The sequence below is a fragment of the Archocentrus centrarchus genome, chromosome 16 (genome assembly GCF_007364275.1).
Source record: "Archocentrus centrarchus isolate MPI-CPG fArcCen1 chromosome 16, fArcCen1, whole genome shotgun sequence".
Taxonomy (NCBI): Eukaryota; Metazoa; Chordata; class Actinopteri; order Cichliformes; family Cichlidae; genus Archocentrus; species Archocentrus centrarchus.
The window spans coordinates 9,203,716-9,217,156 of NC_044361.1; the positions used below are offsets into that span (position 1 = coordinate 9,203,716).

Here is a 13,441-nt window from a genome sequence, read left to right on the forward strand (position 1 = left end):
ACCATGTTTTACAGATGGCTGTAACACTCACAGTTGTACCTCTCTCCTGACCTCCTTCATACATACTGACAAACTGAACCAAATATTTCACGTCTTCAATTTCACTTGTCCAGTTTCCTTAAATATTTTTAAGGACACACTATCTAACAATACAATTTAAAATTGGTTCTTTGCTAAGCTGTCTGTTATTTGGAAACACAGCACTGGTTCATCATTTCAGTTAGGTGCCTTTTTTCATGTTTGAATGATTCATAGGTCAGTGTTAAGAGGTTCAACAAAAAAAAAACAACAAAAAAAAAAACAACAAAACAACAAAAAACAACAAAAAAAAAACATTCTTCTGAAAATAATCAGGACTGAACTGAAAATGGGTGAAAAAGCAGCCAATGCCCAAATAAAATGCCTTCAGAAAGCCTGGAGATCTATTACTCAGGACCACCTTAAAACAATTAAAATTTCCTTGGAAGCAAAAAAGAAAAAACTGTGGTGTGGCTCGTTTATACATTACTGTATCTAGTTTGGGGTCGTTCTTAATGAATCACGGATATCTTATTTTCTAACCTTACTGTATTACATCTACACTTCCTCTAACCAACCATCACTTAGCAGAGAGGCATGACAGACCTGGCAAACTTTGATTCCATGTGCTGCTGACTGCTTGGCAACCGTGTATAATGTCTTTATTATTCTTTCCAAAACCTAAAACACTATCCACAGTAGCAGCTGGGCATGACGTCAAAGCCAATGAGCACATGACTAACTACATTAGCTTGTCAAGTTCCCACTTTCCTTTAACATACACTGTGTAGCATTTCTCTTGGCAGGTCCTGGATGTTAACAGAATTCAGGGTAACATTAGCAGTTTTGTCCTGCATTTTTATTGGATTTAGTTTGCACTCATGTAACCCCTGCAAGAATCCTTCTCTGAGATAGCATTTTGTCAGACACACAAATTAGTTTCCTAAATGATCTTTCTGTTAGACCCTTCAAGTTAAACAAATATATATATATATATATATATATATATATATATATATATATATATATATATATATATATATATATATATATATATATATATATATATATGTATCTGTAAGATGAGGAGCCAAACAGTTTTAAGTGTGAATTAGAATCAAATAGACTTATGTTGCTTATAATAGTTGGACTAACTAGAGAAGATTACAAGAGAAAGTCCTGTTATTCCATGTCTTCTGCTATGATCTTCAACTGGCAAAGATGATTAAATTTTTTTTTTAGCAGTCCAGGTGCACTGCTCATGTGGATATTTAATACCGCTCTCTATGAGATTCTAGTTGAAATTACTAAAACGTTGCCACAATCAGTCCATAACAACAAATGTAATGTGCACATTTATCAACAACGCAGTTCCGGGGCTCCGGTTTCTGCTTTACACGAAATACATTAGGCAGTGTTTATGGACAGTGCTCCTGAAACAGATTCCCCCAGCAGCCATGCACAGAAAGGAAGTGAATCTGTGTAGCATACAATCTATACCGCAGTATTTTCTCTCCTCTCTGTGTTACAGAAGCAGATGGCTGGGGACCAGCACTCCGAAGTGGTGGAAACCAACTAATTGGTTTGAGGGAAATCGATATGGTGCTGGCAGCAAACTCCTCCTCTCCCCTTGCAGTCCATCAGTCTCGCTCTGCAATTACCCCATTGATTGGCCAGTGCTAATTGTAGGTCTCATTATTGCAGGTTTCAGCCAGTCACTATCGCTAGCAGCTGAATTCTGAGGTAAACAGTGAGGAGTGCCTCGCAGAACATAGTATAGCATGAATGAGTGTGTAAGTGTAGTCTGGGGATCGTGGGCTGAAGTCTGTAGAACCAACGGTTTGATTGGGCTAAGTCTATGAGATGGTCAGTTTTAATACTACAGTACAACTTTCTGTGTAAGTACTGTCTGCAGGGTTACTATCAAACCTAAAGAGAAAAGAAATCATGCTGACAGAGGAAACACTTTCTTCTCCATCCATTTTTTTTCCTGCTCATTTCTAACGCACTGTGCAATATGATAAATCAGAAATGCATGCAGCATGGCTCAAAGAATTCATATGAAGTAAATATTTTAAAATGTGCAAATGTGGCTAATGTCCTTGTGATCTGATTCAATTTCTCTGATGAAACGACTGAAGTGAAGCCACACAACATCTATTTATTATACTGTATCATCTCCAAAGACTAAAGAAATTTCTTCTTTTCTGTCTCATAAATCCCCATATAGCTCAAACTAATTAAAAGTTAAACAGACTATTGAAGGACACAGCGATGTCTTTATTTATTACATGTAATTGCCACACAGCACTGATGTGAGGCAAAGAGCTGAACCAGGTTAGTCAGTATATGCGTTAATCAGAATAAAATATTCTGATTAACACCTTCAGGCACAATGATTTTACCATTTCTGTCCTCAAGCATTAATTTTAGTCAAGACAGAACAGAAACTGGTGGTCAGGTCATCACGGTTTGTTGTTTCAACAACAGGTTTGTAAACCAAAGGATGCCAGTGGTTTCAGCATACAGGAATGTCCACAGACAGGCATTAATCCACTCACTCGCATACTTTAGTTTAATATATACACATGTACAGGGGTTGGACAATGAAACTGAAACACCTGGTTTTAGACCACAATAATTTATTAGTATGGTGTAGGGCCTCCTTTTGTGGCCAATACAGCGTCAATTCGTCTTGGGAATGACATATACAAGTCCTGCACAGTGGTCAGAGGGATTTTAAGCCTTTCTTCTTGCAGGATAGTGGCCAGGTCACGACGTGATGCTGGTGGAGGAAAACGTTTCCTGACTGGCTCCTCCAAAACACCCCAGAGTGGCTCAATAATATTTAGATCTGGTGACTGTGCAGGCCATGGGAGATGTTCAACTTCACTTTCATGTTCATCAAACCAATCTTTCACCAGTCTTGCTGTGTGTATTGTGCATTGTCATCCTGATACACGGCACCGCCTTCAGGATACAATGTTTGAACCATTGGATGCACATGGTCCTCCAGAATGGTTCGGTAGTCCTTGGCAGTGACGTGCCCATCTAGCACAAGTATTGGGCCAAGGGAATGCCATGATATGGCAGCCCAAACCATCACTGATCCACCCCCGTGCTTCACTCTGGGCATGCAACAGTCTGGGTGGTACGCTTCTTTGGGGCTTCTCCACACAGTAACTCTCCTGGATGTGGGGAAAACAGTAAAGGTGGACTCATCAGAAAACAATACATGTTTCACATTGTCCACAGCCCAAGATTTGCGCTCCTTGCACCATTGAAACTGACATTTGGCATTGGCACGAGTAACCAAAGGTTTGGCTATAGCAGCCCGGCCGTGTATATTGACCCTGTGGAGCTCCCGACGGACAGTTTTGGTGGAAACAGGAGAGTTGAGGTGCACATTTAATTCTGCCGTGATTTGGGCAGCCGTGGTTTTATGTTTTTTGGATACAATCTGGGTTAGCACCTGAACATCCCTTTCAGACAGCTTCCTCTTGCGTCCACAGTTAATCCTGTTGGATGTGGTTCGTCCTTCTTGGTGGTATGCTGACATTACCCTGGATACCATGGCTCTTGATACATCACAATGACTTGCTGTCTTGGTCACAGATGCGCCAGCAAGACGTGCACCAACAATTTGTCCTCTTTTGAACTCTGTTATATCACCCATAATGTTGTGTGCATTGCAATATTTTGAGCAAAACTGTGCTCTTACCCTGCTAATTGAACCTTCACACTCTGCTCTTACTGGTGCAATGTGCAATTAATGAAGATATCCACCAGGCTGGTCCAATTTAGCCATGAAACCTCCCACATTAAAATGACAGGTGTTTCAGTTTCATTGTCCAACCCCTGTATATATGCACACAGGTAAACAAAACGCGTACAGAGTGACACACAAACAGAGCCTGTGTTGGTCCTCTCCTCTCCCATGGGTCTGTGTTAAAATTGACCTTCTCTGCCTTTCATCAGGGGAAAATATCACCCTCAAAGAATAATAAGGCCGCCAGACATGTTAATTAGAGAGCATCTATTTAGATAAACGTCTAAGAGAGGGAGCAAGGGGTGGGGGGTGAAGGAAGTTTTTAATATGCAATTTATTAATAATTACACATTTTTTTTCTTAATATGTTGAAATGGTGTCTCTGTATTTGCCAGTTTCTTTTCATGGTTATTTGTCTATGGAGGTAATATTCTTTGAGGTTGATGTATATTTACATTTGTTTTTTGTCATATTAATCACTATTATTATCATGCAGTATTCCTGTGTCTTGGCATGTAGCCTCATGTTACATTGTGTTGTGTTGTGTTGTGTTGTGTTGTGTTGTGTTGTGTTGTGTTGTGCTGCATTGTGCCACACACTCTCTGCAGATGTATAAAGACTGCACTGAGCTGTCTCAGATCACAATAAATGAGGATTTTGACTTTGACAGCTCCATCACTCGTCTTTTCTTGAGAAGAAGCCATTGATTTTGATGTGGGCAGCCGATCACCTCTGCTCCTTAAGGGCTCGTCACATGATCGGGACCTTAAGTGCGGGGGTGGACAGGATGTCCAGAGAGTCCCACTAAAGCAACAGAGGAGCAGTCTGAACTGTAGCTGACTTGTTTGCAGCATGGAGACCTTGTAATGTTAAGGTGTGGTTCTCTCAAAGAACAAGCACTGTCCCCAGACCAGGGATCCATGTTTGCTCAGTTGGTTAGGCTCCACCCGGTGCACAGGGCTCTGACAGAGTGCCTTCTTCTTTGGTGGTGTCAGTGTGCCAGAGCCAAGTTTTTCCTAGACTTTGTCTACCAAAACATAGCCACAACCTGCCCAAGACCTTGGCTCACTTGAGATAAGTTTTTCATGCTCCATGTATTCTATGTAGTGACTTCACAGTCTGGCAATTGAGAGTTAGACGTTGAACAAGCTGGTCCTCCCTAGGCGATCATATCCATGATCCAATATGCTTAAAGGCCTGCACATATTAAAGCATGTGGGATGAGCTGGTGTATTTTCATTGACTTGTGAGAGAACCGAACCACTGCTCGTGCCCACCGCAGGGCGTTCTTGAGTGACATCCACACTGAGCATGTTTGCGGCGGTGATCACTACTGAAGTTCAATGCCTTCATACCGTGTGCCCCTATGTTTGCTCAAGTTAGCTGCTGAGTTCCAAAGGGTAGCATGCACGCGAAGGTTATGTGTGATCAATAACCCCTGACTGGATGAGTAAAAAGATCTGTCTCAGGGTGGTGATGCAAGACTCCAAATGCATTAACCAACAGCAAAATTCATCAGAAAGCTGTGCATGTACACATAGGACCGGAGTTACATCCAGTACCTCTCTGAAGATGTGCCCGCATGAAACACATCACTCTTTTATGTCTCAGGTGTGTTTATCATTAATTGTAGGTCTACATGTAATTGCAAGCAACCTGGGATTTCAGTAGGTGTTTGAGTGGGTGTGATCTGCTTTGTGTCCATCTGCAAACGTGCATGTGTGTGTTTGTGAAAGAGAGAGAGACCCCTCATAAATAGGGATCTATGATCCATCTGGTCCCAGTCAGAACAATTTGAGGCAGCATCTCAATCAGAGCTGCTGATTGGGTTTGCTCTCCTGTCTGCGCTGCACCTGCCCAGCCCTCAGCCCAGATACACAGCCTGGGATCAGCTATGCTCGCACCTTTCACCTCACCCAGCAGAAAGCGTCTTGTTCACTTACATTCACTTTTTGCGCACAGTGATTTTTCACCTATCGCTTCCCTGTCTGTAGGCACCGAGGAGAAATATAATGGGATAAAAAAGAACAGCTAAACTTGTGTCCTAATAATTGAATTTTCTGTTACACATTTATTTCCTCTGGTCTTGGTTAATCCTTCGTTGCCTTTTTACAGTGAAAACTGAGGGCTGGGTTTGGAGTGGGGGTGGGGGGGGTCTCTTTTTCTATAGTAAATTTAGATAGATAGATAATCTATAGATAGATAGATAGATTAGATTCAATTTATTGTCACTGCATGTGTCACAAGTACAGTGCAATGAAATGCACTGTTCAGAGCTGCCACAAAAGATCATATGTATGAGTTCATACTTTAAGGCTGCTCCTGCTTTAATGCAGATTTTAAAACAGCCATCAGTGTGTAAAGAAAAGTGTGTGTGTGTGTGTGTGTGTGTGTGTGTGTGTGTGTGTGTGTGTGTGTGTGTGTGTGTGTGTGTGTGTGTGTGTGTGTGTGTGTGTGTGTGTGTGTGTGTGTGTGTGCGCGTGCATGTATGTGTGCACTTTTCTTTTTGTTTAATTATTTATCTTTTGGTTCATGTCTGCACTTGTGTGTCTGGCAGGGGGTATGGCGTGATGGTTACCAAGGCAACAGTAAAATCTTTTTCTTGTTCTTTTACAGCAGGAAGACTTCATCAGAACTGGAGGGACACCCCCCCCTCCACTGAAACACAGGTGCAATATCTTCCCTGTCTCTCCGTTTCATTTTCACACACAAAGGTGGACACAAAACCCAACAACTAACGCTGTCTGCAGTGCACTGTTTCATATAAGGCTGAGCAGTTGGTCGGTATATCAACGGGTCAGTTGATGGAGAAAATGATATAGGTGTAGCTAATCAGTTTAGGGGGTTTTCTAATCTGCATCTGCCTGAAGTTTGATCTGTTGTTGGGATGAGTTTGGGACTTTATTGTGCACCTTGGGCTTTGTAAAGTTTGTGAGAGACACTTTTGTTAGTTTGTAACATTTTATAGATAAAATGGTTCGTCAATTGATTGAGATAACTAGGAATAATCCGCATATTCAGCTATATTAATTTAGTTATGGATGTACAAACAAATTTTATGGTGATTTACAGCAGTAAGAGAATAAAAGGAGTATAATAAACAGCTTGTCAGATAAAATGATAATCATATTCATAATCGTGTGTTTGGACAATGTGAGAGCACTCGCAGACTAGTTATGATTGTAGGAAAAATGGAAGGCATAAGATAGACCTGATAAAACTGGCTTTACCTCATCTCTGCATTATTCGGTGTATCTGCTCCATCTCTTACATTAAAGTAATCATCGGTGGCTGCTTGGCTAATTGATCTGAGTAATGTTGATGCCAAATTTTTAACAGATGTACCTGATTTTGGTGCAGGCAGCTTTTACACAAGAGGACACCCAGTCTCGGGTACTGTGTACGTTGTTCACACTTACCAAATGCCCTCCGTTAAGCTGCAGCTTGAGGATACTTTCAGTAAGTGTGGAAGCACCAGATAATCTAAGTTTGGCTAAAAGAAGAATCAAAGTTACCATCCAGCAGATATTTTTTCTAGTCTTGGTTTTGAAACAGCTCCAGAAAGTTGTGCTGACCTCGGGGATGTTGTCTTTGAAAGTTGCCTGGATGCCCTTGTTTCCAGTAAGGGAAAGTTTGTGTTGAAGAATTTCTGTTATTGAAGAAACCACAAGTTCTGAAGTCCATGACTTGTCTTACTGAGCTAACTGATCCAACCTGATCACCCACAGGTTTATGATGCTGACATCGGGGGTCGAGGAGGTGGTGGCTGTGAGGCAGACAGATGAGACAGAGCGAAAATGTAGATATACGTGTACAATGTTGATATCTTTAAAATGGGCATCTGGTAATACTGGTCTGTGTACGTTATGAGGGTATCTGTTCACAAACATTTAGAAACCAAATTAGTTGTCAGTCAAATGTATTAAAACCAGATTTGATACATGTCATTTTTATGTCCCAGTGACCACAGAAAGTAAAGTTCATTTAGCTAATGCTTCCAACAGCCCAAATAACTTCCCAGTTAAGTGCCTGGGGGTATTTCAAAAAGCTGCAGAGTTGGGAAAACTTGTATTTTCATAACCCTCAAGATGAATCATTTATATATTGCATCTACTACTTTTTATGTCTTTTCTTTTCTAACGTATTTGGAGGAGTGATTCAGTATATTAACATTTTTGGACTTACAATGTTTTCTTTTCTTTTCTTTGAGATTAACTTTGAACATAAAAAAGGGAATAAAAATCTAATACTTTGCCTTTATTGTGCCCACCCTGCCACATTCAGGCTCTGTCTCTGGGTTTCTTAAACTCACCTAGTAGCTAATAGAGCGGCATATAGTATGTCCTAACAGATATAAATGATTAACTGATATCGCTGTTATGATAAGCACATGCTTAACTTCACAAGTTAAAATGTGCAGCACAAAATTGGCCTGTATGAGTTGAAGTTAGGATAAAGTAATGACGGTGAATGCCACGAAGAAAGAAAGAAATGCTCTGACCTCAGTTGAGAATAAACACCAGTACCCCTCAACTCCAGTATAAACTCTGTTGCTCTGACATTTTCTCTAGAAAAAAAAAAAAAAAAAAAAGGACAAAAAATCTTCAGATTGCCTTCAGTGTGTGTCACTCACTCACAAACCTGATTACAGCACCTGATGGAATTATCATATTTACAATAAGACCTTTTCTATTATAACACTCAGCTATTGTGTCTCAGGTAGCTGCAGAAATATAACATGGGCAAAATGCAGCCGCTAAATGTCAGAGCAAATTTGACAGACAGGGAGGAAATAAATAAATAAATAAAATGAAGAAAAAAATAAAGTAAAATGACAGAGTGATTGTGATCTCACGTGGCTGTTTTATATGCATATTAAATAGCAGGTGATGTCAGATATCAGCTTTTTTTTTAATTTGGGGGAAGGGGGAGGGTAAAGTCTGTAATTTTTTATTAGAGCCTCAAAACTAATTACACATGTTAATGAGGAAGATGTTTGGTCAAAAGGAAATGAAAGGTTACAGCGTAATTCAGTGTGCTCTCGGTTATCGCTTTGCCAGGAAGACTCTGGGAATGTTTAACATGCGGCACTCTAGTTTGGACCTTTTCTTGGCTCCGTGCCTCACGAGTGTAATTTGGATGAGTGCAGCTCGCTTGCCTTTGGGCTCATTAACAACAATATAAACAGTAATTACTGTGATCGCCTAATTAATTCATTTAAAAATACTGCACGGCGTAAAAGGCATGAGCAAATCTTTTCTGGAGATAACAATTTTACGGAATCATTGTTGACACAATTAGCAATTTCATGTCCCAAAATACAGCCCAAATAATTAAAAACTTTTTTTTTTTTTTTTTTGTTTTCCGTGTCCTGCGTCACACATTCACTCTTTTATTATTCAGGCCGCTCCCCGGTTTGCTCTCTTTTCTCTAAGCCTGCTTTCTGTGAGTTATCCTTCTCTGATCCCGTCTCTGTCTGCGTGGCAGCTCTGCAGTCCTGATAAATGTAATCCTCCCCTCTGGACACGTTCTTTTGTTTTTAGGCCATTTTCACGCTCTTCCTCTGATCACCAGGCTTTCTTTCTTAGAGAATTTTCTGCCTTCATTCTGTGGCTTTTGTTGGAGTGAAGAATTGTTATTTGGCCCTCAGTTGTCCATTAATTCTATCTGCTTTTTTTGGACAGTTAATTGTGATTAACAGTAATTAAGACTGAGCAGAACAAAAAGTGGATTTGGACAATAGACACAGTGACTGATGCACTGTTTTTTTTTTTTTTTTGCTTTTTCTCCTCCACACCACACCAGACAGAGATAGACCCCAAAACAATGTTTCAATTAAGTCTAACAATGAGTGGCAGAGACAGTATGTTCCATGATAACTAGCTGCTGTGGTTTCCACATGATGGATAAGATCAGTTCATATAGGAAATACAATACATATTTTCAAAATCTATCATTCAAACATGCAGAGCTTTAATAAAGCAACCGCTGGTGCATAAGATGAGAAGCAGAATGTGAGAAACATGTGACAGAGTGCTTTATGTTGGTGGCACAGTCCTCTGACCCTTCAAAACCCCAATTAGTATTCCTGCAGAATTTATTACCACGCCTGGCATCACTTCGTGTTGATTACCTCTCTACTCATTAAAGGGAGAGTAGATTTATGGACAGATCTGACTGACGCAAGAGTATGAGTTGGAAAAATACTGGTCAAGGCGGTGATAAATCTAGATGGGATCCAGTGGAGTTTGGCTGAGATTAATGATGGCCATGATTTATTTAGAGCTAAACAGAAGCAAGAGGTTATCCAGGGTAACCTCCCGAGGACTCATGAAATTTTAATGGCATCTGAGAGTCCACCTGAAAACTTTTCTTGCTTTCATTTCAAATTACAAATGTGAGTAGCCAGGCCAGACTTAAAGAAGCTGCAGTCACACAGTCAGTGGAATACAATGAAATGACTTGAATCAAGGGGTCGTATTTTGGTACCCTTTACAGGACGAAGTGAGACACGGACCAGGGGACTACAGCGAGCAGCACTTGATCGCCACCTGGTGGTGTTTCTTTGTTTAAACGTGTCAAATGGAAGCGCTGGACCGATTGTGGCTCCTGTGCACACTGCCCATGCACAGAAACCACAAATACCATGATTTTTGTCAAACCAACACTTTTGGACCGTGCTTTTAGTTCTGCCACAGCAGATCCACACTGACACTCCTCTGCTTGGGTCATTAAATACTACAGCAAACGACACTAAATAGGCTAAAAACCATTGAAGCAACAGCAACGATGCAGCTTCTGTTTTCTTAAAAGATGAGCTTCAGTCTTCTGCTGCTCTGAATTGATTTGCTTTCCTAATTTTATATTATTTTTGTGAAACATTTCTGCACCCTTAGTGTGCTGCACAGCTGTATTTTGAAATGATAAGGGCTGACTTTGGTTTGCTCGAGGCCCACACCCTTTGGGCCTCCCCTGCACTGCTCGAGTACCCATAAATGTTATTCATCCAAGTTTTAGAGAGCTTTAGAAAATGATGATACTATACAGGAGATAAGATGTTAATTGAGTTCACTGGTAAATCTTGATGGACTTTGAGTCAGTGATATAAAGGATCTTTTTTCTGTATTTGTCATGTTTCATTATGGCATTTTTGTTTGTTTGTTTCATTTTTTTCTGAAACCACATTACACAGGTTTGCTGTGCTTGTAGGTAACCGAGCAGTGATTCAAACTGTGCCTTTTTTTTTTTTTTTCAACATTATATAATCTGGCTAAGAAGGCTGCAGAAATCACAACAAATATAACATCACAGTTCTATAAAGATATTCTAAGTGGCCAAAAAGCACTGGATTGATTATAATGTCGGTACAATAACAGAGACTCCTAAAGATTCTTGAAAAACAGGTTATTTCTTCATTTTATATACAAGCCCTTCATAAATCATGCTGACTGCACTCTATTTACCAATATAAGCAAAAACATTACACATTAAAGCACACAGAAACATCGGAATCACTTTATGGCAGACGATCACTTTTTTGGCACAACACCGGCAGCTGTTCAATTTAACTAATAAAGTAACTTGTAATCTAACTTAGTTACTTCTAAACTTAAGTAATCAGTAAAGTAACTAGGTTACTTTGTAAAACAGTAATCAGTAATTAGTAATCAGATTACTTTTTCAAGGTAACTATGCCATCACTGATCACAACAAGAAACAGTAGTAGATCTTCACAGAATTTGCATGTATATATTGTAGTAGCTTGAATATGAATTTATATTTTATAGTTTATTTGATAGTGTGTGTACCTGCCACAAACCATCTATTTTCCATCTGCATTCCCTGATATGTGTAGTACATAAGTCTAGTACAAGGAATCTTTTCACTCATGACATCAATATACTAAGCTAGGGCTCGAACATATGACAGAGCAGTGGTTAGCAGTATTGCCTCACGCCAAGAAGGTCCTGGGTTCGACTCCATCTTGGCTGGGACCCTTCTGTGTGGGGTTTGCATGTTCTCCCCCGTGTTTGCGTGGGTTTTCTCCCACAGTCCAAAAAATGTGCAGTTAGTGGGGTTAGGTTAATTGGTGATTCAAAATTGCCCACAGGAGTGAATGTGAATGGTTATCTGCTTCTATGTTATAAGGCTCGCCAGCTGTCCAGGGTGTATCCTGCCTTTCGCCCTATGACAGCTGGCATCCAGGCCCCCTGCGACCCTGAAAAGGAGAAGCGGAAGAGAATGGATGAAGTTGTGAATATCTGTCGTTGTTTTCAGCTAGCAACGGCGTAGCCGTATTGTCTAGTCATCCACTAGATGGAGCCAGAGTCAAACACAATGACCGTTTAATGTAATTCAGTTGGAGGTGGCTAAAGAGGAGGAAAAGTACAGAGGTCCCACTCTGCTCATTCACCTGCTAGCAGAACTGTGGTACGGCTTCCACACAGTGCAAAGAAAATATATTTTGTAGGAACAAAGCAGAAAAGGAACATATCCTATGATTAAGTTTGCACTTTAATGTTAGGCAGTGCCTTGAGGTAGATCGTTTTTAAGGAAATGTTTGGAGCCGGGGCGGCGCATCTTTTCTGTGCTGTCTTTGCTCTAACTCAGTGACACTTGTGGGGGGGTCTACATGTGTTCCTGTGTCTGCGCGGTTTCGGCTCACAGGTACCGGGCAGATGAAGAAGCCAGCTCCCCGGGTACTCATTGTAACGCTGCGGTAAGTCACCAGGGTGAGGTAATTTCGCGCTGTTAGATAGCCAGCGTGTGGCTGCGAGCTCGTTTCCTCGCAGTAAACGGCTGTGGTCAGTTACTGTCGAGCAGAATCAAGCGGCTGACTTTTTTATAGCCTTGGTTGAAAATGAAAGCAGTCTTCTTTTCTTTTTCTTTTCTTTTTTCTTTTTTGTTTTTTTTTTTGCTCAGCGCATAACAGGCCCTGTGTCCAAACACAGCTTAGCTAAATGAGGTTTTATTAGCACAAACTAACTTCTTTATTGCCTCCGTTTTAAGGCTCCGCGGGCTCCCCCCCCCCCCCCCCCCCCCCCCCCCCCCTCTGTTATTACATTTGTCGTATCCCGTCTGTTAACGTTTGTTAGCATTCCGTTTGTATGTGCAAATACTGTAAAGATTGGCTCGTGTTTACTTCACACTGTTGCGCTGGACAACGAAAGCTGAGCGTGTATTTGTTGGGAACCTGGCTTTGAAAAGATTCACACAGCATCACAACTCGGTGCTGACGGAGTAACGTCTGTGAAGTTAGAAAAGTTTGTTTTACGTTGGGATTCGACGGGGGGGGAAGCCTTCTCTTATTTAGCTGGGAGCTATCGAGGCCATGATGGTTTCATCATATATAAACTGAAGATTAGTCTGGATGTACACACCCACATTTCACTGCGTAAGAGAGATTTTTTTTTTTTCTCTGGTGGCCAAGATCCAGCTGGCTTGTTATCGCACAGTAAGGCCTCAGTGGAAGGAAAGTGAAGGATAAACAAACCCTAACTCTGTTTAAATCTGTGCATTTCTCTGATATCAGGCACCAGATAAATCAAACGTGCTGATAGGAACACCGGTATTAGATCAACAGCTGAACAGCAGGCTGGAAAAGGGACTGCAAGAATGACAGATATACCGAACTGTGATTAACCATGAAGTTAT

The 13,441-nt window shown here is 40.8% G+C and overlaps 1 protein-coding gene across 5 annotated transcripts in view; it reads left to right on the plus strand.

The window, feature by feature from the left end:
* Positions 1-12,128: 12,128 nt before the first annotated feature.
* The window catches only part of ncalda (neurocalcin delta a), a 69,216-nt gene continuing 67,903 nt past the window's right edge, over positions 12,129-13,441 (plus strand). For 2 of the 5 annotated variants that reach the window (XM_030749623.1, XM_030749626.1), the window contains exon 1: positions 12,897-13,181. The gene's annotated coding sequence lies outside the window, so the exon portion shown is untranslated. The other 3 variants (XM_030749620.1, XM_030749624.1, XM_030749619.1) reach the window with 3 other exon arrangements.